The sequence below is a fragment of the Arvicanthis niloticus genome, chromosome 4, assembly GCF_011762505.2.
Source record: "Arvicanthis niloticus isolate mArvNil1 chromosome 4, mArvNil1.pat.X, whole genome shotgun sequence".
Classification (NCBI taxonomy): Eukaryota; Metazoa; Chordata; class Mammalia; order Rodentia; family Muridae; genus Arvicanthis; species Arvicanthis niloticus.
The window spans coordinates 21,963,653-21,986,019 of NC_047661.1; the positions used below are offsets into that span (position 1 = coordinate 21,963,653).

A 22,367-nucleotide genomic window follows, 5' to 3' on the forward strand; every position below is an offset into this window, starting at 1 on the left:
ACCTATCAGTATATAAATTAGGAATCAGGCTGCAAGTTTCAGTTTCTGGCTCACAGTCGAAACACCTGAACAAATACAGAATCGAGAGCTTCCTACACCATTCCTCTCCAGAGACCTAAAGCCAGAGAACGGATATGTGGCCTGACATTTCGAACTCTTAATTGTTCAAACTGAACCGAAATCCTGCAAACTCCCATGTCCTCTGAGTGAGCTGTCTCTCTGATGTTCCTATCCCATTAAACAAATCTTGACTTTTTTTTTTTTCTTTTCTATTTCAAATCAAATTTCTTTTTTAGCCTACTACAAGCCATTTCCTCTCTAAATTGTAATAGATTAGGACCTACTTTGGGTCTTACTCTTCATCCCTGAACTAACCTTTTAAACGCACTGCTCACAATTTCTGCCTTTCCCTAAAGCATAATTTATTCTATTGCTGTTAGTCAATCGTTTATTCCTTTCCTCTGCTTTGAAGCTTCAATTGCCCCTCTGCTAAATATCTATTGTCTGGTAGCAGTAAAGCCTAAGAGGATATAAGTGTGTAATACAAAAGGATTTTTGCAACATCTGTTAGAAGTGGTTGGGGTCAGCATGTCTCCATGGCTGAGCTAGCCTCTTCCTCTTTTCAACACATCTCTTTCTCTTCATTCCTTGGCTTCATTGTACTATGTCTCCTCAACAACTAGGAATCTTATTTATAACCTGAACCTATCCCAAGCCAGAGCCACTTGACTCCCCAAGGTTCAAGGGTCACCAGCACCTGAAGCAGCAGCAGTTTTACAACTTGAAAACCATGTCCACCCATCTATCCATTATGAGGAAACCCGTGTCTGGCTCTTCAGTGTGTGTGTGTGTGTGTGTGTGTGTGTGTGTGTGTGTATCCCCAACCCTTTTGTTTTTGGTTTTCTTGCTATGTAGTCCCAGATCTTCTAGGTTTCACTACATAGACCAGGCTATTCTTAACCTCACAACAATCGTGTCTCTTCCCCCTGAGTGCTGGGACTAGAAAATATGTACCACAATACCCAGCTTCTTGTCTTTTTTTTTTTTAGGATGTGTCCCTTTTTGTTTTCCTGAGGTTGGAACATATAGAAGTGAATACTTCCAGACTTTTCTCTGACCCTCAACTGTCCATTGGCATGGGAAGCCTATAACTTGTCTCATTAGTTGGTCCTGACTTTCCCAGGCCATCTTATAAGTAGAAAGTGTTACTGAGCTACACAAACTATATGCAAACTCTCGTTTCTCCTTACCCACCAGCTTCCTTTTCTGTCTGCTCTCTCCCCCTCCTTCCACGATCTCTCCATCTTCCACTCTCCTCTTCCCTCTCCCTTTTCTCTTTGGCACTGAGGGACTTCAGGCCACTTAATACCAATTTCTTTTTCTTTGTTTCTTTCTTTTTTTTTAGGACTAATTTTATTTTTGGAAATACTAGAGACCAAATTAGGGGCCTTATATGTGCTGGACAAGCATTTTGCCAAGTAATGCAGTTGAAATTGGGATTCTGAAAGGAACAAGATCTAAATATTTGTTCCTTATTTTTCTAGCATTAAGTATCTTTGTGTTATTGTGCCATTACACAAGATATTAGATATAAAATAGTTTTCTGTTAAAATTAATATTTCCTTACTCTATTGAAGAACATATGATTTAGCCAGACATCCTTGTTCTCTGAAGCCACACAACAGCGTTATTTCAGAAAGAATGCAAAGGAAACCTATTATCTATTATTCTGCACAGTTTTCGTGTTGTCCTGGCTTATACCCCTTGGTCCTTTTGACTTTTTACTGTATCTCCAGGAGAGCTGGGTTCTTTGTTATCCACAGACTTCATATTCTTCATATGCCAGTGTGAGAGATGTCAGCAGTTATTCTTGCCCTTGCAGAAATCTTGTGGAACTCTTTGAGAACTTCCAACGGTTGGGCCTGACAGAGATGTGTGATTGGAGTTTGGGATTAGCTTGTGAGAGCATGCAGCTTCCTCTGGGCTCCCGTTGTGGTCCTGAGTTAGATAGTCTGCCATCATTGTAGCACTTCTGGATGGCACAGCCTTACAATGCATGTAGACACACTGGCCCAGTGACTGGCATCTTAGAGCAAACTGGACCCCTCTATGGAGGTTGGACAAGGTGAGGAACCCAGTCATGTCGACTATGCTAAGCTGTCACTGCTCAGTTCCTGATATCCTCCATTAATTACTTCTAGGTGTTGCATGTGAATCTAGTCTGTACTCCTCATTCATGGTGATCACCCCTCACTCCCCAGCTTGTCATGCTCCACAGCTGCAACACACCTATCAGCATCAGGGATCCGATGGGTGGTACCAGTAGCTGTACACCTAACCATTAGCCTTCCTGCAGAACACCACATACAGCAACATCCAGTAAAAGAGTGCCAAGGCCAGGGCAGCCTCCAGCCACATAGAAGCAGCCACCCTGCCTGGCACAGCTGTGAGATGCCAAAACACTTCCCAAACAGCTGCTGGGCTGCCTGGCTCCTCCTGAGCCTCACAAACTGGACTTCACTCCTCCCCCAAAATGCCCTCTGTTCCAAACAAGCCCCGGAGCTACAGGGTTGGGCACCATAGCTTCAGAGAGGATAAGTCTCACTTTAGGCAAAGGTTCCCTCTGGCTTGCGATGGAAGGATCTTTCTAATCCTGCTTCACAAACAACCTAGCACTTGGAGACTTACTGGACCTCCACTGTAAAATTTAAATTTTATGGCATCTACTCTTAATTTACTAGAATACAGAGTATAGAAATAATTATAATTTTTCACTCTTGTCTGTAATGCAGTCCCTAGGCCATCTAGGAACAGGATGTCCTTAAGCTGGGACAGTAGGTATCTGGATCCTAAAATTTGGTGACTGGGGTGACTCTACCTTCTGGGGCTTTTTGTTCTTGTTGTTGTTGGTGGTGTTTAAAGAAGATACTTCTCCACTTAACAAGGGCTGTTTGTCATCAGATTCTATGCATGCAATTACCAATATAAAATATATCTGCTCTGTGTGTGTGTGTTTAAACTTGTGATCCTCCTCCTGTCTTTGCTTCTCCAGTGTTGTATTATGAATACAGGTATACGCCACCACACCTGCTTGATTTACAGCTCCCCTTGTTTACCATTCAGGACCCTCTACAATCTTCCCCCTGGGTGTAGAACTCCATAACTCTTACACTTTGCTAGGACTGTACAAGATTTCACTTCCTTCATCCACCCAGACAAACCATCAAGCACGTGAGAGACATGTGAAAGGTGTGCAGAGCAGGCTCTGTACCCTTGACAAGCAGAATCCAAATCACTGATATGGACCCTGCAACACAGCAGAGTTCCCAGGCTAGGAGTTATACTGGTGTAAGCCTTCATTTACTACTCAGAGCAGGGCTTCATCCTTATTTATTAGCTATGACAAAGTCTCATAAACTGGGTAATTATAGAATACAGAATTTTTTCCTAGTGCCAGAGAGCAAGAAGTCAAGTACCAATGTGCCACCCTCCAGTGAGAGCCCCTTGTCATGCCTTCAGGTGAAGCTGACCACAGGGCTCCCACTAAGAAAGAATGAACAGCCACATGGACTGGGCACCTGTCACAACCCCTCCTCTTATGCTAGTGCATCAACAGAAGGCACATTGAAACAACAGCAGGGTTCAATACCGTTATTTAACTTCTCTGTGCTTCCATTTTGCCCTATGAAAGTGGTGGCCATAGCAGCACCTGCCTTCTTTGGGTTATTTCAAGCATAAGGGAACCAGCACTTTAGAGAAGTTAGACTTGCTAATCAGCACCTAATGTTAAACATCACCATCTTCATCCTCCCAGATGATTTTAACTTTAGGACTTGAACATTCATGAAGGTAGGTTTTATGTATTATTTTCTAGGGAAAATTTTTCTGATTTATGATATGAACCTTTCATAATGGTCTGTCCTCTGATCCAAGATACTCTAGTCATGTGAAAGTGAACATTTTCTTCCACAGAGCACTGTTCTGTCAACCAGCTCACCATGACTTTACTCATTTTCCATTAACAGTCTGTGCTGCTAAGTGCTGGCTGTGCATAACACATGTTAAAAGCAATAATGCTGATTGTTGCTATCAATTCTAAAAAAGTATTTTTGTACTGCACAGTCATGGATATGTCCTGGATTCTGTAATAAAAGGGAAGCTATGGTTTGGGATGATAAAATACACCTGATAAAAATGTATTGTCATATGGCACCATACATATTGCCCATGGCTGTTCTCATATTATAATAGCATAGGTAAGTAGTTACCACAGTCCTATGATGCAGAATGCATTTACTAACTGGATCCTTATAAAAAAGCTTTGTCAAGCCCCACTCTTAGAGGTTAAATGATTTCTGTAAATCACACCGCTTGTAGGGGAAACTCTGAATCCCAAAGAACAGGCTGGGAACTAGCTGTTCCTTTGTTTTATAGAGAGGGAAAAAAAGCAGTATTTTTACACGTTTGGAATCATTTTGTGGACTGCCAAGCTTTGAAGCTTCAGTTTCAGTCATGAAAAGCTTCAATTATAGATGCATGAGAAGTGCCCGGTCTGAAGATGTAGCCTCTTGGGTGCTGCTGGCAGAAGCATCTTTCTCATCATTAATCAGAAAAGTGCCATGCTTCTGCCCCAAGCCAACCTCAGAGCTGAAGTGCATCACCTGCAGGAAACTCATTCCTCCCAACGGTGCACACTGAGGTTTGCTCTTAGCTCATGGCCTCCATAACACCCATCAAGAGCATCACACCCCCTGCCATTCTAAGGACAATCAAAACAATACAATGTCAGGAGAAAGAGAGATCCTTCTCACATGGTGCCTTAAAAGTGGCTTCTTATCATCTCTCTGATGCTCAGTAACAATACCTTCTCTGTGCACTTCATATGCAAAGAACGCTTTAAGAACTCAAATACTATGTGTGCTGCAGAACAGTTCCCTTATACTGTGAGATCAGAGTAATCTGGAAGACAGCCATCTGTTCTCAACGGGGAGTGGCTTGTCTAGAAGATTTAAACAGGAGCAAGATGGCCAATTTGGGCAGCTTCCCAAATATTACTTTGTTGATAGTGATAGCCATTTTTTTCTTATGAATTCTCAGAAAATGAAACACATCTATATCCAGACGTACATATATTTACATATGCAAAAATTTTCATTTTTTAAACCCTTTAAATTTTAGAATAAGTGTTGGCGCTGAGAGCCAAGAATTGAATTTCTTGCAATATTTATCTAGAAAATACAGCATTTTATATCTTCCCCAATATTGCATAGAGTATGAAGATCAATTTTCCATTATCCATTAGGATGCTACAAGGTATGATGGCTCACGTATATGACAGTGATTAAAAAAATTTGTCAAGGAGAAAGGTAAACTACACATATACTACAGTAAGAAAACCTCTTAGAAAAACAATTGTAAGGTGGTTTATTCCATATCTATTGTCATTGTTACTAATAAAAGACAATTGGGAATATAGTAGGCTTAATTCTCCACTAGGCTGTCAGGGTGACCTCTAACAAGGAGGTCATTAATATAGACTCGAAAGTGTGAGTAGGCAGACAAACTCTATTTGCCTAAGTTACATTTTTCACTAGGCAGATAATAGTGACTACTGGATGCTCTAAAAGCAATTTGTAATTTAGCCTGCTATTGCAGGGCTTCGCATTTTTCAAGGTTTTAACATTGAAATTATTTAAGATTTACAGAAAGTTGCAAATGTGTCTGTAAACTCTTCACCCACAGTGGTGGTTTGGATAGGTTTGCTCTTCATAGATTCAAGTGTTTCAGCTCTTGACCATAGGGCATAGCACTGTTAAGACATGTGGCCTTGTTTGAAGTAGGCCTTGGAGGAGTGTGTCACTATGTTCAAGTGAGGTCTCTATGCACAAGTGTGGAGGTTTGGACTTCTGCTATATATTGTAATGCTAATACTGCCTCCCCTACCCCTGCCCCAGATCTGGTTGCCTCAGGGACAAGAGAATCCTCCCACACACCAAATAATAATGTGACCTTGCTCCTAAATTTAAAACTGGTAATTAAATAAAAATGCCTACAGCTGGGCAGAAGAGAAGTAGGTGGGAGTTTCAGTTTTTGGGCTTGGGGTCTGAGGGGGAACATGATCAGGAAGAGAGAGAGAAAGTTGAGAGAGGAGACAATGAATATGTTTGTAAAGAGATGAAGAGAATATGTTCTGTGGGTGTGTGGAGAGGTATGGGGGAAGGGGATGTCTCAGTGGGCCCATGCAGAGGCATCTCTCCCCTCTGAGGGACCAGTCACACACCGGTATGGTATAGAATTTATTCAGGGCATGGGGAGCAGAGCCAGGAGGATAATAGAGGCAGAGAGAGGCAGAGAGAGAGTGTTGGACCCTAAGATCCAAACTGGGGAACACGCTCCCACAGAAACACTCACGGACAGCAGATTTTATGCAATAACAAGAGGTTTATTAATAACCAGTGCACTGGAGTTCCCTTGCACACAGGCAAGAGGAACCCCAAGCCAAAGCTAAGAGCAGTTTTTATACCATTTTCACAGAGTTCAAAGGGCAGTTTTATAATTACCCCTTAAATAATAAGGCTGATCTCAAACAGCTGTTCCCAGGCCCCGGTTTCTAGGTAACTCAGATTTGCACATTATCTTTATAACAATGAGGGCTAGCTAAGTAGCTTCTGTTTACCCAGGTATATTGCACTAAGGAGCCAGCCTCCTGATTGCCTCTTATCTTGGGCCCTTCTCCTGGAATATGTGTGTAAGTCTTTGGAATGTGCTCCTCCTGGGATGTGTCTCTGGGGAAGTTAATTTTTAAGTTTAACCCGAGATTCTTTCTATTTTGAGTTTAAGCTGAGACCTGAAATTCCTTCATTACGTGAAATTCCTTCAAGAGACAGAGAGAAAGAGAGAGAGAGAGAAAGAGAGAGAGAGAGAGAGAGAGGAAGGGAAGGGAAGGGAAGGGAAGGGAAGGGAAGGGAAGGGAAGGGAAGGGAAGGGAAGGGAAGGGAAGAAGAGAAGAGAAGAGAAGAGAAGAGAAGAGAAGAGAAGAGAAGAGAAGAGAAGAGAAGTAGAGGAGTAGAGGCTGGCCATGAGCACGTGGAGAGAGTGAGGGAGGTGTAAAGGGGTGAGGGGACAGGGGGAAGTAAGAGGCAAGAGAGAGCAAGAGATCAAGAGAGAGAGGAGGGGACAAGCAGCCCCTTTTATAGTGGGCCAGGCTTACCTGGCTTTTACCAGGTAACTGTGGAGGTAGAGTTTAGACAGAATACTAACATTCCCCCGTTTTGGTTTAATTAAAAAAGAAAAATTAGAAAGAGGTAACAGCGAAGCAGGAATAGGGTCGTTGTGATATCTGGCTACTTCCTGCTGGCATTGGGAGCGATGTGTCTCTAGGGGGAACCTAGAAGAATGGGTATGGGGGATGTTTGTCTGGGAGAGTTGGCTGTTTTCTGCTTCCAGGGTCTATGGAGCCATCTGAGGATAGGTCAGAAGGAACAGGTCCAGTAGAAGCAGCTGTGTGTGTGACAGGAGATGGAGCATCTGGAGGTTGCTTCTCTGGAGCTGTTTTGGAAGCACCTAGACTTGACAAGATGTAGGGAATAAGATTAAGTACATTTGGGAGGAAAGAAACTTTTTTCTTATGATGTACATTTGAAACCCAGAGGAATCCCACTCTCTGGTATAGGTAGTAAGTGGAAACCTTAGGCAGATATACTTATCTGGATGGAGTCTATTTGGTCTGTGAGAGGCAAATCTGAGTGGGTTTCCTGTAGCTTACAAGTTTACAAAAGAGATAACAGCGTAAGTTAACAACACGAGCAGTCTTTAAGATGAACATTTGCTGGATCGTATAGTGGAATGTTTTATTAGAGTTGGGCAAGTTTATAGGAACTCAGATAATTTAGGACAGTGGCATAGCAAGAAGAGGAAATATGAAGCATTTAATTGATGGAAACTGAGTTTGGGTAATGAGGTAACAGATTACATCTGTGAAAGCTTAGCTGTCAATGTAGTCAGAAGTCTGAGAAAGAGTAAACAACAATCTACTAATTATATATTATTTTTAAAAATGACAGCACCCACTATCCAACAGTTCCCATGGTCTCTGTGGTCTCTTGGGCAGAGTCAGTCTGGCTTTCAAGCACAGAAGACACTGGCTTTTTCTCTGTGGAATGGATACACATGACATGAGAAATGACTTACCTTGGTTTAGCCAAGTCATTTGACTCAGGGCATCCAGTTTTGTCAACTGCCTTTTTTCAGTGATCATATCATCACATCTAGTCCAGGCAGTATCTTCTAGGTGTGTGCACATCTTCTGAAACCATCTTGGGTCAACTGTTAGAGGCTTTGGGAATTCTGTTGGTCACTTAAATATATTATTAGCAGACTTCTGACAAGATTGAGGGATATATGGATTGGTTGTAACTGAATAGACTTTAATAACAGTAGTAGAAATCTATCAGGACAGGATAGGAAAGAAAATCTTAAGTAACTTTGGCAGGTTGTGTAGGTAGAGAAAAGCACATTTTTGTATTAGCAAAGAAACATTTGGCTAGGACCAGAATAAGAAAGTTGGCAGCAGTGGCACAGGATCGTATGGCTGGTGGGTCTGGCGGGTCGGGGCTATGTGCCACAGGTCAGGTTCATGACAGGACTTCTTCCTACTAGCAACCAGAAGTCATGGCCCAGTCCTCTGGTGGCTGGAGTCTGGGGTGGGTGGGGAAAAGCAAGCGTGTTCTGTATCACAGCAACGTTCATGCTAGCTGTTCTTGTGTCAGACAGACGGCACCACTAGCACTCACTTTATAGGGCAGAGAGGAAGAGAGAGCCTCCCTTGCATGCATGAGCAGCCAAGCCCTTTGTGTGGGTGGTTGCACACGTGGAGAAGCAAGTCTCAGGGAGGGTCCCTGGCAGGATGCAAGGAGTAGACCCAGAGCAAAGCTAAGAAACACAGGGGGAAGGGAGCAAGCAGGGTCCAGGACCAACTGCTTCAGACAAACCGGCTGAAATAAGTGTCCACAGCCAGCCGCAAATAATGGAGGAGGAAGAGGAGGAAGAGGAGGAGGAGGAGGAGGAGGAGGAGGAGGAGGAGGAGGAGGAGGAGGAGGAGGAGGAGGAGGAGGAGGAGGGAGAGAAGCCTAAGCTAGCAGGTGACACTTGAAAGACTGACCCCTGGGGAAAATATGCTGGGAACTAGAACTTGGAGTTGGTGCTGAGAGAGAGAGACTAGACTGTCCAGGCCTGGCCTGGGGTTCTCAGCTGTGAGAAAAAAAACTGTCTCAAAAGGAGAGGGAAAAGTCTCACTCAAGGGAGGAGTCCTAGAAGGAGAGTCAGGAAAGCACAGGGTTAGCGCCGAGATCAAGAAATCTTTCCTGAGACCATGTGGACAGTTACTCTGACCAGTGGGGGATGGGGGAGCTTACCAGTTCTATGCTAGTGTGGATCTCTTTTGGTATCTGGTGTGATACAAACCTGCAGATTTCTACATCTGAGTCATGGCATCAATGATGTGTTTATAAAAAGATAAAGAGATAAAGAGAATATGTTCTGTGGGTATGTGGAGAGGTATGGGGGAAGGGGATGTGAGGGGACAGGGAGAAGCAAGAGATCAAGAGAGAGAGGAGGGGGCAAGCAGACCCTTTTATAGTGATCCAGGCCTACCTGGCTGTTGCCAGGTAACTGTGGGGAGGAGCATACCTGGCTGTTGCCAGGTAACTATAGAGGTGGAGTTTAGACAGAATACTAACAAGGATGTCATGGAGTAAGACATCATGAGACTTGTCCATAAGGGAGTAAAAGTGGCCTATGCCTAACATTGGCAAGTCATATCTCAGTGTTATTTACAGGGAAGTAGACAAAAGAGCATAGAGGGTAGATATTTGCCCAGATCTGGTGCTTTTAAGGCTTGTTATAAGTATAAAAGTATTGTGTCTTTAATCTGGAAACTGAATGATCTAAGGTGGGGTAGAAATCCTTGACTAATATTAAATATTTACTACAACACTCAAGCTCTACCCAGTGTGGAATTTCAGTATCTTCCTGACTGCCTGCAGAAGACAATCTTCTCCTCTTGACTGCCTTCTGATCAAAATGTAGCTCCTTCTCCAGCATCACATCTGCCTGGATGCTGTCATGTTTCCTATCATGATGATAATGAACTGAACCTCTGAAACTGTAAGCCAGTCCCAATCAAATGTTTTCTTTATAAGAGTTGCCATGGCCATGGTGTGTCTTTACAGCAATGAAACCCTAACTACGATACCCAGATTCTACAAAGTTATGCTTTTTTTTATTGCTCCATCATTTTGTAGACAGATATAGAGATAGACAAATAGATGGTTGCAATTACGGTTTTGTATCACTCGAAAGTTAGAGGTATGATACTCAGTTATCATTCAATATCTCATCCAAGTTTCACAAATGGTCCAGGAACGTAGCTCAGTGACAGAACATTTGAATAGCATGTGTAAAGCCCAGGATTCTATCCTCAGAATGACAACAACAAAATGAATTGATAATTGCTAATCATCTGGGGAAGTACTCCAGGATACCAGATTCTGTCCAGGGCCAAACATTACAGCGAGTTTTCCTTTCTTTTTCATTTGCCTTAGCTTAGACTCTCCAACCGGATGACCTTTGACTGCTTGGAAGAGTCCAGACCATTTATCTCAAAGAACAGCTCTCTATTTGTAGCTTCTGATACGCTGCCATCATTAATGCACACTGTGTGCTGAGGATTCCTAGGGAGGTTTGACCCACTCTCAGTGCCCTGGAAGGACATGACGTCACTTTGTTTGCCCACAGAAGATAATGACCTTGCACATATAGTTAGGGCAGTGTCTGCTGGGCCTCTCCAATGCACAGGTTTTAGGTTTGTCTCTTTGTCATTAATACAAATCCTTTATGGGCTTACTTTGTGGCTATGTTATAGTCCCCTTCTCATTAAGCTTTCAAACAGTAATGTTATCATATATGGGTGGTCTTGTACAAAACCGCTACAGTCTGAACAGCTTAGCGATTGACTTAAAAAGGGTGACAGGAAATAAAGAAACGATGGACACATACACAGAAAAGCTGGCCTTGGGTGAGCCATGTACTCTGGTGCAGACACAATACCAACAGCAACCTGAAAACTCAGCTTGTTTGTTTTATAGAGCTGACCAAGGAGTCAGTCTTGCTAAGCTTGGTAGGAGAACTTGGTAGGGGAGCAGTCAACAGTCTGTAAATACCCTGGAGGAGAAGGAGGCTGCAGTCAACATTTTATGCATGGACCATGGGAAGGCCTTGTCATTGTCATTTCCCTGAACCTGACTTGAGGATGGCATTGCCATTCCCATGGTCCTGAGGCACTGGGGTCCTACAGGGCTGTGCTCATGTCAACAACACACACTCATTCAAAATTTCATCTGCTCCCCACACAAAACAATTATTATGGTGGAGGTTGCCATCAAAATAACTGCATTGTCTCATCCATGATCAGGAGAAAAAATATATATACGATAATACACCTCATGAATTGTTATTTTATCCATTGAATTTTAAACTAGAATCCTCATAGTTTATCCTGATGCACAAATGGTATGAGCTTCATTGTGAGATTTTAAGTGAGCAGAAAGAAACCTGAACTGTTGTGTGGTGCAGTGCTGGTGGCAGAAAGTGCTTTTACCAACTTAAGAAGAGCTGGGAAAACATCAGAGGTGAGGAGAAACTGGGAACAAGGACCAAGGAACAGTGCCTCTGGGAAAGGGGAAGCAACAGCATTAGAACAGAGGCCTAGGAAGAAGAGGTTGGGCCCAGGTAACTGGGCTGATCATGGCATTGAAGGAAACATGGAGAACACAGAGGACAGAAGGTAAGTGAAGGCGAGGAGCCCAGTGTGTACTATGGACCGCAATGTGGAAGTGTCAGCACTTAAAAACAGACTCATCAAACTCAGAGAAGAAATTCACCAAATGACTTGGCTTGGGAATTGTCAAAGAATGAAGCTTTGGAGGTGAGCAAGCTACTTTAGCAGGAGCAGAAAGCCAAATGGAAGAGAACAGGGCCAACAGCAGGAACTTTCTAAAATTAACGTCAATTGCAGAGTGAGACACAGATGCTTACGAAAGGAATGAAAACTTTCTATCCAGGTATGGTGATCCATGCCTGTAATCCCAGGTCCTGGGAAGCTGAGGCAGGATTGCTATGAATTCTGAGGCCAACTTGTCCTAGTGAGATTCAAGTCAGCCTCGAATACAGAGTGAGACCTTGTCTCACCAAATGAAACAAAGCCCAGCCTGTGGGTCAAACTGAACAACACATAGAACCCACTGACCTGTCTAAGGGACCACCCCTTGGGGGAATCTAAGAATCTCAGGTCTCAGTTTAAACTTAAAAAGTAACTTCCCCAGAGTCACATCCCGGGAGGAGCACATTCCAAAGACTTACACACACATCCCAGGAGAAGGGCTCATGATAAGAGGTAATCAGGAAGCTGGGCCCTTAACATAATAAACCTGGGTAAACAGAAGCCACTTAGCTAACACTCATTGTCAGAAAGATAATGTGCAAATCTGAGTTACCTAGAAACCAGGTCTGGGAACAGCTGTTTGAGATCAGCCTTTGTGGTTATTGTTTAAGAGGTAATTGTAAAACTGCCCTCGTGAACTCTGTGAAAATGGTATAAAAACTGCTCTTAGCTTTGGCTTGGGGTTCCTCTTGCCTGTGTGCAAGGGAACCCCAGTGCACTGGTTATTAATAAACCTTTTGTTATTGCATTGAATCCACTGTCCGTGAGTGTTTCTGCGGGAGCGCGTCCCCTGGTTTGGATCTTAGAGTCCAACACCCTAAGAATGTGGATTCATTTAAGTGATCCTAAAGAGATGGGAGAAATAACTAATCTCTGAATGAGATAATATACTCTTTCTTTCCAGATTTTCCACCTCCCAGCACAGTCCCTCCAAGCTACCACAAGGTTTTTTGTGTCTGCCCATATTTCTGAGTCCTGACTCAAAAAGATGTAAGTTTTCCTTCTTCTCTGTTTCTTTTGGGTGCTGATCAGAGCTGAAGTATGGTTTTTCTAGCATTCGGGTTTCATCACTCTTTCTCTAAAGATCCCCTTCTACCCTGCTGTATGACTGACCCCCATGCTGGCTTAACTCAAACGGCATAGCTGTGCTTCTCTGTTCTTCTCTTTTCTACGAAGCTGTTGAGATTCTCTGCTTGTGTTGGAGAACCCTGCTATTAAGGTTGCAACCCCCCTATGACTGGATGGTTCTCTAAGATCAGTACAAAATGGAGGCCTCCCTTTCTCATCGGGGCTTTCCTTTCTCTTCCTGACCTTGTCTAGCAGATCACAGATGCCTGCCCTTGTCTGAAGAATGACCTTGTGCAGAGCTGCATAACCCAGTTTGTGTCCAGCTCTAGCCTCTCGGTGCATGATAATTGGGTCCTGTATTATTATGACCAACCAGCCCTTTCTGCCACACCCCTAAAAGCCCTTACACACCTTATTCCTTACACACTTTATTCCTGGAACAATAAAGAATTGTCTCACTGTAGTGGTCTCTGAAGTCGGTCTGGCATACTCATGGCTGTCCGAACCCTGCTCACAATTTCCACTGCCTTTGTCCTTGTAACCAGTAGCAGATGCCCCACCTTACCCCAGGAGACAGGAGGCCTACAAGCTTGCCTGACTTGATTGTTTTCTTTTAAACTCTAACACAATTGTCTTCAAGCTTCTGTTTGAAGTCCCTCCTCAGATTCTTTTATGAATCCCAAGGGGGACCCCAGTATCACAATGATAGTGTCAGCTGGCCATGTGGCTCACCGGAAGAATGAGCCTGCTCAACATACATGATATTCTGAGATGAATATCCAGAATTACACATGTAATAATGATTATTTAAAAACAAATGAGTACACAGAAATAAAGCATCCTTTTATCCAGCCTCCTCCCAGCTTGCTTCTTGCCTTACCCCTCTGTCTCCCTACCTAACCCGGCTAATTTCAGGCCCTCAGAGCTGCTGTAACTTCATTTGATTAAGTTCACACTACCCCCACTTTCATCCAGTCTTCCAAGGCCCAGGAGTCACTGCATATACATCCATCTTAGCCCTATGTTAGAAGAGACTAGAGATTAATTAACAAGTCTCTCCAAGCCAATGTTTTCAGAGCATTCAGTGGGGACCCTTCCAAGTGAACCAGACTTGCAAAATTTAGACTCATTACATGCTCACTATGGCAGCCCCAGAAGCATAACAAGTGACTGACCATGAAGAGAATATTAATATAGCCCTTTCTTCCAAAACAGTAACTTTCATTAGCAAGTACCCTGGGTGTCTTCATTTTAAACTCTAATAAAATTGTCTAATAGAATGTAGGCTTGGTGACTCCCTGTGAGCCTGGCCAAGTACCCAGGAAGCCACCACAGTTCAAAACTCTGCCTGTCTAAGCCCATTTCCTTCCCTATCTTCTGCATCAGACTGAAGACTCTCCTTCCTCGTGCCCTCCATGGACCCCTGGCTTGCTCTTTCTCTGTTTCTCTCTGTAAATCATTTCAGTTGTCAGTGTGTTGGGCCATCATTATCATGATGTATTCCTAACCAAGCTTTTATATTTTGTTCTTTTGCTGTGATAAAATACTCTGACTAAAGCAACTTAGGGGAGGAAAGAATTTATTTGGTTTGCACTTCCAGGTCGCAGGTCCTATTTTTAAATAGGAACTCAAGGGAAAAACTTGAAGCAAAAAACCATGGAGAAATGCTCAGCCTTGCTACATGCTACTCTGCTTCAAGGCATGGGCGGGTGGGCAGAGCCAAGGACCCCTCACTCTTAGCTTATGGAATGTTTTGTAACCTAAATTCTGTTTTGCTAACTCTGGTCTTCACAAAATATTGTTCTGGACTCATTTGTTGTTCTGTGCAGTGCGAATGTGCTCAGTAGCTGAACAGCTCCCCAGGTGACAATGCCCCTGTGTGACCTTGTACCTACTGTGCCTGGGGTGACATCCAAAGATGCATTGTCCTGGGAGTCATTTGTACGATCAATTTCTTTGGTGTCACACCTTTACGATTTTAGTAAATGGGTTCCATCTCATTTGGAACTCTGTACTTGGAGACACGGCTCATTTTCCTTTAGGAAATTCAATTTTCAAGTTTTTTTAATTAGGCAGATAAAATTTTCAGATACAGATTATATGTCATTTGGGTCATAAAATAGCATAACAATGTCACTATTGATTCCAATATGTTTTCAAAATGTTTCCTTCCGAAGAGGTACTCTTCTCATGCACCCACCTAGCCAATATCTTCCTTGGCATAGATCTGATTTTTAATAATATTTTAAATAAATGGTTCCATTGGGTAAGACAAAGTGTAATTGTTTTAACCTGTTTAAGTGACCAGCTGTTGTGCTGGGAGAAAGCAAAATATCTCTTTTATGGTTTTCCCACATACACATACATCCTGCATTACTTTTCAAGCCACTTGTCACTCTTATAAAGACTGGCTTAACTAAAAGCTAGGAGCTGTAATCATTCAGACTCCATCTTTGTGTGGACCAAATTCATGTGACCCTATTCAGGCCCTGTAGGTTCCTTCATATTTAAACATTACATTTGCTTAAATATCCAATTTGCATAATTGCTGAAAGCAAGCAGCTAACCCTTCCTACCTCCAGCTAATTTTACCTCTTTGCTCCCCATACCAGACTTGACATGTTGTATCACGAACAACATTGGAATGCCAGAGCCCATCTCCATAATAAATGGTTGCAGAATTGATTTTTCTGTGCTTTGTTTGGATCCAACTTCAACCTAGAGACCTTTGTGAATTCCAACTATGACTTGCTGCATAATACGTTAGGTGTTTCAAATTTATCAGTGAATTAGTGTCAAGACATACAGATCCAATATGTCCAATATTGTTTGCCAAGTCCTTGCACAGCCTTAGGATTAGCCTGGCTTCAAGTGGATGAAGACAGACATGTAGAAAGCCTGAGATTGGGTGGTCTCTGTCCTCTGATGGAGAAGCCATGGCACCTTAGAGGGTTAGTGTGTATCAATGAGGCAGCTTAAGCTAATCTTGGAAGGAGGACTCTATAATCAACTAGTTTCCAGGCTGGGAGGAGAAAGCTACAATAAACATTTTCTGCACCCTCTGTCAACATTTGCACTCAGAGAGGAGGAAGTCTTTGCCATCCCTCCCAGCCTCAAAGTCTGGTGGGGGTAGGAGGAGGGTGAGAAGCCATTTCTATTTTCCAATCTATCTGAGGCTTTGTTTATGTCAACAACACACATCCAGTTAAGAATTCACATACTCAGGGCTTCCTCTGCTCCCCACAGTTTCCATCATTTTACTGTATAACTTTGAGGGATCATTTTGCTAATATAGCCTCTGACTCTGTATTTTGCTGAATTCCAAATACTTTTCTATGGGCCAGGTATGGTGTTACACACCTCTTTTTCCCCAGAACTCAGTAAGCAGAGGCAGGTAGATCTCTGTAAGTTCAAAGCCAGTCAGGTCTACACAGTAAGTGCCAGGCTAGCCAAGCCTACATAGTGAGATGCTGTTTCAAAACACAAACAAAACCAAATACTCTCCAGTGAAGGAGTGGGTAACAGACAGTAAGGACTTAAAGAGAAGGGGAAAAAATTCTGGCCTACAGAATTGTTGAGGTCTGGCACCTCTCATGAGCTCCATATTTACTAGTTATGGTGGTCTGTTGTTGTTATGTTCCTGTAATTTCATGATAATGTTAGGTACCACTTAGCATGTGGTATGTGCAGTGCCTATGAGCCCCTTTCAAGGTTAACATTCTGTGCTGGATTGTAGGTTCTTGGTGGGAATCATCTTTCTTGGTCATCAGTACCATTCCAAGGTAATGCACACATGTCCAAGTCCCCGCTTGCCCCATGTGAATGTATCTGGCTCACTCTTCAGTGGAGCATAGTGAGAGCTTCAAATCACGAGACTGAAAGGGGAGATTCCTGAGAATTGGAAACAAATCATTGCTGGAAACCAAAGGCACAGAAATGCATCCCACCGTGAGAAGATGCAGCAAGAGCACTTCTTGCGGCATACACAATGAACACAGCATGAGAGCAGCTATTAAAAAACACAAACAGAGAATGTTTGTGAAAAACAGCTAAAACAACAGAGGTGGGGGAGGTGCTCAGAGCCCTCATGTGCAGAATATTTACCAGAGAAACGACTCTGAGGCTAAGAGAAGGAACCCATGGTGCAGTTCAGACTTCAGATTCCAAAGTAAGGTTTCTGCAGGTCTCCTCCCTCTTATGATATCCACAAAAGCTCTCTCAGGATAGCCAGTGGTTCTTTCTCTTCCAGTTCCCATCAACTAGAGAGACAGGGAAGATAAACAAGGCTGCCATGCTCATCCCCCATCAGTGAATTATATAAAACTGAATGCAGAAGATGAGTGATCCAGAGTCAGCTCTTAGTCTAAGATATGTATTCATTTCCAATGTCTTAACATAGCTCAAAGTAACTTGTGACTTATTGTACATATGTGTGACTAATCACAAATATTAAATTGACATATTGTGCTTGAAATATAAACCTACCCAAGGCCAGCCAGGCTTTTAGAATTAATCAGAGTGGAAAAAATAAAGCAATAGCCCCCCCCCCCAAAGTAATGCCAAACAGGTCATTTGACATAGTCTTATATTATTGTTGAGGAGGTTCAAAACCCCTATTTTACAGATAGGTTTACCTGACAGATTTTGAATTCCTCTTTGATATTGAAAGAATAATCTTTTTTTTTTTCAATTGGGTCTGTCAGTTTCTTTCCATGTTGCTTTGATGAAATAGCTCACCAAAGGAACTTAGGACAGAAAAGGTTTATTGTGGCTTACAGTTCAAGGGAACAACCTGTGACAGGGAAGATGTGGAGAAAGCCTACTGGTGGTGCAAGAGGCCAGCCGGTCATATTGCATCCATACTCAAGAAGCAACGAGAGTGAATATGAAGTTGGTGAAGCTCTAAAACATTAAGGCTCTCTCTCAAGGATCCACTTCTCCCAATGAGACCCTGTCCCCTAAAGCTTCTATGACCTTCTCACAGCACTACAGAGACCAAGGTTTCAAATACATGAGTACCTTTCTCGTTCTGACCATAGCATTGGTGAGACTAATTTTAAGGAAGCCTATTACACTCAGTCTGTTTTACTGTTATTGTCTTGAGAGTACAAAGTCCTAGAGGTCAATTGCTGGGGGTTTTGCTGATTGCTTGTCTTAGTTTGGTTTCTATTGCTGCAATAAACAGCATGACTGAAAGCAACTTGGAGAGAATGGGTTTACTCAGTTCACAGCATATTTAGTCTGTTACCCTAGGAAGTCGGGGCAGGAACTGAGAACAGGAACCTGGAGGCAGGAGCTGAAGTATAGGTTATGGAGGGGATGCTACTAGCCGGATCACTTGTCCAGGCAGGGGTGGCACCACCCACAGTGAGCTGAGCCTTCCCACATCAATCATTAATCAAGAAAATGACCCCATAGGCTGGCCTATAGGCCAATCTGGTGAAGGTGTTTTCTCAATTGAAATTCTTCTTCCCAGATAATTTTAGATTGTGTCACATTGACAAAAACAAAACAAAACAAAACAAAAAAAACAAAAAACAAAACAAAACAAAACAAAAACTAACCAATACTATTCTTAACTGATGTGACATCACAGAAGGGGGGATTTTAGTTATTTAGGGTGCTTTCATCTGGAGTTAAGAGAAAATTCTCTTCAATCTGCACAAGCAATTCATGATACAGATTATTTTTTATGACAAGTAGACCAAGCAAAGTTAGGAGATGTTGCCAGTAGCTCGCACCATTACCAAAGTTTTTTCCCACCTCTCCAAAATACTACTCATAGAATGTAAGCTCTGACTAACAGGATAACTTCTTCTCCTGTGGATTAAACACAGGAGGCTTCCAGACTTCAGATGCTGATGTCTGAGTGTGACGAACATGTGGCTATTTTTTCCCACGCATCCTGTCTAGAGAGCAACATTTTTACAGGATCCCTTTGATTTCTTCCCTTAGCAAGAGAACAACATGACCACTGCAAAACAATCGCTGGCAAAACATGTTTGATTAACAAGATATAATTCTGGGGCTGAGCAGAGTAAGACTCATAGCTATACCAATTAAGTTTCATTTGACTATTGTATCACAGAGAACTAAACCAATTAAGGCTTAAATAAGGAAGAAAATTCCCCACAGGAAAATATGCTACCTATTGACTTAAAACAACACTTTACTTAGCTTATGAATCAAATGATAACTGAGTGGCTCTTCTGGGCTAGACTTGTAGGACTCCCAGTTGACTCAGCTACAGGTCATGCTTACTGGAAGAACATGATCTTTATCTGCCCACACTCGCAAATGGAGAGATAGACTGGACCACCTTTATTCATGTCTTAAGGGGTCATTCTCAAAGAAAGGCCCCAAAGAACAAGCAGAAACAGACAAACTCTCCATGTATTATTTGTCTGAGATCAGAAGGCAGTCCCTGAAGTTCTGATTCCCCCCTAGAGAGGAAGGCTCTTTATGGAATCCAGTCCAACGGGACAGAGCTGGGGTCTTCCTCTCCATAGGGATGGCAAGAGTGCAAATCCAAAAGCATCATGCTAGCACATATGCCAGGGACAGGGGGACAGGGAGACAGGGAGACAGGGAGACAGGGAGACAGGGAGACAGGGAGACAGGGAGACAGGGAGACAGGGAGACAGGGAGACAGGGAGACAGGGACAGGGACGACAGGGAGACAGGGAGACAGGGAGACAGGGACGACAGGGACAGGGACAGGGACAGGGACGGGAGACAGGGAGACAGGGAGACAGGGAGACAGGGAGACAGGGAGACAGGGAGACAGGGAGACAGGGAGACAGGGAGACAGACAGGGAGACAGGGAGACAGGGAGACAGGGAGACAGGGAGACAGGGAGACAGACAGGGAGACAGGGAGACAGGGAGACAGGGAGACAGGGAGACAGGGAGACAGGGAGACAGGGAGACAGGGAGACAGGGAGACAGGGAGACAGGGAGACAGACAGGGAGACAGGGAGACAGGGAGACAGGGAGACAGACAGGGAGACAGGGAGACAGGGAGACAGGGAGACAGGGAGACAGGGAGACAGGGAGACAGGGAGACAGGGAGACAGGGAGACAGGGAGACGACAGGGAGACAGGGAGACGACAGGGAGACAGGGAGACGACAGGGAGACAGGGAGACAGGGAGACGACAGGGAGACAGGGAGACGACAGGGAGACAGGGAGACAGGGACAGGGAGACAGGGACAGGGAGACAGGGACAGGGAGACAGGGACAGGGAGACAGGGACAGGGAGACAGACAGGGACAGGGAGACAGACAGGGACAGGGAGACAGACAGGGACAGGGAGACAGACAGGGACAGGGAGACAGACAGGGACAGGGAGACAGACAGGGACAGGGAGACAGACAGGGACAGGGAGACAGACAGGGACAGGGAGACAGACAGACAGGGACAGGGAGACAGACAGACAGGGACAGGGAGACAGACAGACAGGGACAGGGAGACAGACAGACAGGGACAGGGAGACAGACAGACAGGGACAGGGAGACAGACAGACAGGGACAGGGAGACAGACAGACAGGGACAGGGAGACAGACAGACAGGGACAGGGAGACAGACAGACAGGGACAGGGAGACAGACAGACAGGGACAGGGAGACAGACAGACAGGGACAGGGAGACAGACAGACAGGGACAGGGAGACAGACAGACAGACAGGGACAGGGAGACAGACAGACAGGGACAGGGAGACAGACAGACAGGGACAGGGAGACAGACAGACAGGGGACAGGGACAGGGAGACAGACAGACAGGGACAGGGAGACAGACAGACAGAGACAGGGACAGGGAGACAGACAGACAGGGACAGGGAGACAGACAGACAGAGACAGGGACAGGGAGACAGACAGACAGACAGGGACAGGGAGACAGACAGACAGGGACAGGGAGACAGACACAGACAGACAGGGACAGGGAGACAGACAGACAGGGACAGACAGACAGGGACAGGGAGACAGACAGACAGGGACAGGGAGACAGACAGACAGACAGACAGGGACAGGGAGACAGACAGACAGGGAGACAGGGACAGGGAGACAGACAGACAGGGACAGGGAGACAGACAGACAGGGACAGGGAGACAGACAGGGACAGGGAGACAGACAGACAGGGACAGGGAGACAGACAGGGACAGGGAGACAGACAGGGACAGGGAGACAGACAGGGACAGGGAGAGAGACAGACAGGGACAGGGAGACAGACAGGGAGACAGGGACAGGGAGACAGACAGGGACAGGGAGACAGACAGACAGGGACAGGGAGACAGACAGGGAGACGACAGGGAGACAGACAGACAGGGACAGGGAGACAGACAGACAGGGACAGGGAGACAGACAGGGACAGGGAGACAGACAGACAGGGACAGGGAGACAGACAGGGACAGGGAGACAGACAGACAGGGACAGGGAGACAGACAGGGACAGGGAGACAGACAGACAGGGACAGGGAGACAGACAGGGACAGGGAGACAGACAGACAGGGACAGGGAGACAGACAGGGACAGGGAGACAGACAGACAGGGACAGGGAGACAGACAGACAGGGACAGGGAGACAGACAGACAGGGACAGGGAGACAGACAGGGACAGGGAGACAGACAGGGACAGGGAGACAGACAGGGACAGGGAGACAGACAGGGACAGGGAGGACAGGGACAGGGACGACAGGGACAGGGACGACAGGGACAGGGACAGGGACGACAGGGACAGGGACAGGGACAGGGACAGGGACAGGGACAGGGACGACAGGGACAGGGAGACAGGGTGCTGGGTGATTAAGGTCTTTGCTTTCTTTTCAGGCCTATCTGCCCTCAGTAGTTCAATTTGAAAGGTGAAGAAAATAGTTCTATTTTTTTAGAAGACATTTGTTTTCATTTTATGAGCACCAGTGTCTATGAACTACCTGGGTACAGCATCCCTCAAGTGCGGAAGAGGCTTTTGGAACTGGACTTACAAGTGGTTATGACCCACCCTGTGAGTGCTGAGATTTGAGTCTACATCCTCTGGATGAGTACTCTTAACCGCTAAGCAGCTCTACAGTCCCCGAATGACTCTACTCTTCAGTAAGCATTCCTGCCTTGTGCTCACAGAGAACTTCTTCTGCAAAGCCCGCCTACTGTGCCTGAGAACCACACAGCTCCCATAGGCACCCAGCTACTCCACCCTCTTCAAGAGCACAGTTTGTTGGGCTTTAGAGTAATGTTTTTGTGCTTCTCTATGCCCTCGTGTAACTGACTTGGATTCTAAATTCCAGCTGAGCAGAGAATGAGACTGTGGAA

General features: G+C 44.7%; 1 pseudogene; it reads right to left on the bottom strand.

Annotated features, from left to right (window-relative positions):
* Positions 1-1,835: 1,835 nt before the first annotated feature.
* Positions 1,836-22,367, bottom strand: part of LOC117706823 (phosphatidylglycerophosphatase and protein-tyrosine phosphatase 1 pseudogene) — a 29,876-nt pseudogene continuing 9,344 nt past the window's right edge.